Below are 3,404 nucleotides of genomic sequence, written 5' to 3'. Positions count from 1 at the left end.
GACACAACAATGAGACAGACAGAAACACATAGGGAGGGGGTCACAACATGAAAAGGAGCCATAAGCTAATTAGGGTTAATGTGAAGCATGAACACCAGTACATGTCATAAAAGACATTAAAAATATAACAATGGCTACCTATCCCCAGGTCCAACCCAATGGTCCCCATGAGCTCAAACCTAGGGATCCACCATATTATTCCAAGGTCACAATATACAATAGAACTAGATAGAAAATCCATAAAGGGATTAATGTCCCAAGCAATATATAAGGTAAAACCTCACAGCCAAAAATGATAATATGATGATAAAACCCCCCTACTATACAGAAAACAGAAGATAATGATAAGGAATATCTCAAAGAGACTACAGAGACATCGTGTGAACCTATCAATTAGAACCATATAAATGAATAAAGTACAACTTTATTCAGATTTTAGTTACATATAAGAGAACGAAGACCTAACACAATATATCCAGACTGAGATTCCAATGAGGTAAGGGGTAACCATCTTCCCCATGAGAAGTGATGTCTAATAGGATAACTGCATGAGGGGAGAGAAGAGAACATCATATTCATCCCAGAAATCCAGTAAATAAGAGCTCCTCATTTAGACCCCTTGGGCTCAGTGAGTCCAAATTAAAAATCCATCTGGACTCTGTTTGTAATAATAGCTTTCTGGGTGAACCCCCCCTATTGGATAATGATATTTTCTCCAATGCGACCACCATAGTACCAGCAATCTTACCAGCATGGTGGTTCAAGAAATGGGCTGCCACAGATGTCAACACCTTGCCCTTGGTTTGATCAATACGTGCCAGGTTGATTGTTGAGAAATGCTTCTGGATCCTCCGGCGTAATTCCTGAGAAGTTTGACCAACGTAAACCTGATGACATGGACAGATTAATGCATAAACCACACAAGTAGTTTTGCAGTTCATATATGACCTTAACCTATGTCTAGTGCCGTCTCTTGGGTTCACAAAATAATCCCTGATGGAATGCATATGGGGGCATATGGTACAATTGCCACATGCAAATGAGCCCCTAAGCATTATTCCCCTTTCCAACCCAATTACTGGTCTCATATAGTGACTTTTTGTTAAAATATCCTTAAAGTTTGGAGCCCTTCTTGCTGTTATACAGGGCCGTTCCGGCACCAGAGCAGACGTCTGCAAGTCCGTCGTAAGTATACCCCAATGTCTCCCAATCACTTCTCTCACCTGTGACTACTGACTATTATATTGCGTAATGAACCGGGGCATCACACTCCGAATCTTGTCACGAGTAACCAGGAGAGAGTCCTGCGTAGTACCATTCGCTCGCTGATAAGCTCGTGAAATGCTACCCCGAGGATAGTTTCTCTTCCTGAAGCGCTTCGTTAATTGTGCAGCCTCCTCACAAAACACTACCTCCGATGTGCAATTTCTTCGTACTCTCAAAAATTGCCCTATGGGCACCCCATTTCTCGTATGGGCTGGATGAAAACTTGTATAGTCCAAAAGACTATTTGTAGCAGTAGGTTTTCTAAACAGTCTTGTAGAGATGCCCCCATTGATATTAGAGACCGTAAGATCCAAGAAGTTAACTGAAACAGAGGACACAGTATAAGTGAGCACAATGTTGTATGGATTGGAATTCAATAATCCCATATAGATATCACATTCCTCTACCGTACCAGTCCAAATAAAAAAAATATCGTCGATAAAGCGCGACCAAAGTCGCACTTTATCTCTGAACATTTGTGTCACATATACCCGAGTGGCCTCCCACCATCCGAGAAACAAATTAGCCAAAACCGGGGCACATCTGGCCCCCATAGCCACACCGGAGGTCTGGAGAAAATAAGACCTGTCAAAAAGGAAGAAATTATGCTTCATCACAAAACCTAACAGATCCACAATGAATGAATCGTGCATTCTATCCGAATGAACTATCTGATCAAAAAAATACAGTACTGCAGTGATGCCATCAGAATGGTCAATATTAGAGTAAAGCGATTCTACATCGCAAGTGACCAACAAGGCCCCAGGGGGTAGAGTAACATCACGATGTTTCCTAATAAAATGAGAGGTATCCTGTATATAGGATGGTAACGTCTTCACCATCGGTTGAAGGAAATAGTCCACATAGATAGAGGCCTTTTCGCATAAGCTGCCTATACTGGCAACTATAGGTCGGCCCGGAGGCCTAACAAGATCCTTATGGACCTTCGGCAACATGTAAAAGGTAGGAGTGATTGGATGTTCAACCCACAAAAATTCCATCTCCTTCTTGTTAATAATACCCAACTCAAAAGCCCTATCTAGTAGTCTCTTGAATTTAATAGAGAAGGGTCCAGTAGGATCTGTTGGTAATCTTTTGTAGAATCGAACATTATCCAATTGGCGGTGCGCCTCTTCCTGATATAATTCATGCGGCCACAACACCACATTTCCACCTTTATCAGCCTCCTTAATCAAAAACAATTTATTAGATTTTAAATTATCCACAGCCAGTCTTTCCCCCGCATGTAGATTATCCACGTGACGTGATCTAGCAGGAATGGCCAAAAAATCTTTTTTGACCAACTCAAAAAAACCCCTCACAGCTGGAACCAAGGAAAAAGGCGGGGCTACCATTGATTTATTTTTATAAGGAAATCGATTTTTACCATGTGTCGTGTCCTCCTGTAAAAGATCCAATAGATCCTGTAACACCTGACGATCCGTTTGATCCAAACCATCCACCATCCGTGGCTTGTTATGTAAAACCTGAAGAATTAATTGTCTGCAAAAAATATAAAGGTCCTTAACCAAAGTGAACTTATCCATACCTATAACAGGCGAAAAGGTCAAACCCCTCTGTAACACAGAAATTTCCAAAGGTGAAAGGTTATATTGAGATAGGTTAATGATTTGAAGCACATTCTCCTGTACCTGTATCTCCGTAGTCCCATCCTCCACGACAACCTCCTCATCTACTTGCGAAAATTCCTGTACTGATTGTACTGCGGAGGCCTGCGTCCCCTGAAGCGGGTGTTTCTTGTGAACATCCTCCCGCCTGCGACGGCCCCTTCTTGTCCGATTTCGGCCTCGCTCTCGGCTGAAGATAAAAAATCACTACCCGATGTATAATCAGGGTTACGGGCCAACTCCACAGTTCTCTCTGGGGCCCTATCCATAGGGGCCTTACGTCTAATATTCCCTTTGTGTTTCCATTGGAATACCTGCTTCTCCTCAAAATCTCTACGATCTCTGTGAAATTTGGATTTTTTCTTATGGGTAATATCCCTATCATATCTGTCCAAAGTCTCTTTGAGCCTGGTTTTAAATGGCAATACTTGGGTCACTTCATCAAAAGCACTCAGTTTAGTATCTAATTCTTTAATCTGTTTTTTAACCGAGATCAATAGCTCCCTATCA

The 3,404-nt window shown here is 41.8% G+C and overlaps 1 long non-coding RNA gene across 1 annotated transcript; it reads right to left on the bottom strand.

Annotated features, from left to right (window-relative positions):
• Nucleotides 1-422: 422 nt before the first annotated feature.
• Nucleotides 423-3,010, bottom strand: LOC141082548 (uncharacterized). Its single transcript, XR_012230532.1, has 3 exons — nucleotides 2,919-3,010; nucleotides 2,654-2,769; nucleotides 423-1,588 (listed from the first exon to the last, which is right to left on the bottom strand). It is a non-coding gene; the product is annotated as an uncharacterized lncRNA (long non-coding RNA).
• Between the last annotated feature and the right edge of the window lie 394 nt (nucleotides 3,011-3,404).

The sequence above is a fragment of the Dendrobates tinctorius genome, unplaced genomic scaffold, assembly GCF_039654945.1.
Source record: "Dendrobates tinctorius isolate UK_male_01 unplaced genomic scaffold, ASM3965494v1 ptg000018l, whole genome shotgun sequence".
Classification (NCBI taxonomy): Eukaryota; Metazoa; Chordata; class Amphibia; order Anura; family Dendrobatidae; genus Dendrobates; species Dendrobates tinctorius.
This window is presented reverse-complemented; position numbering and strand designations above follow the sequence as displayed.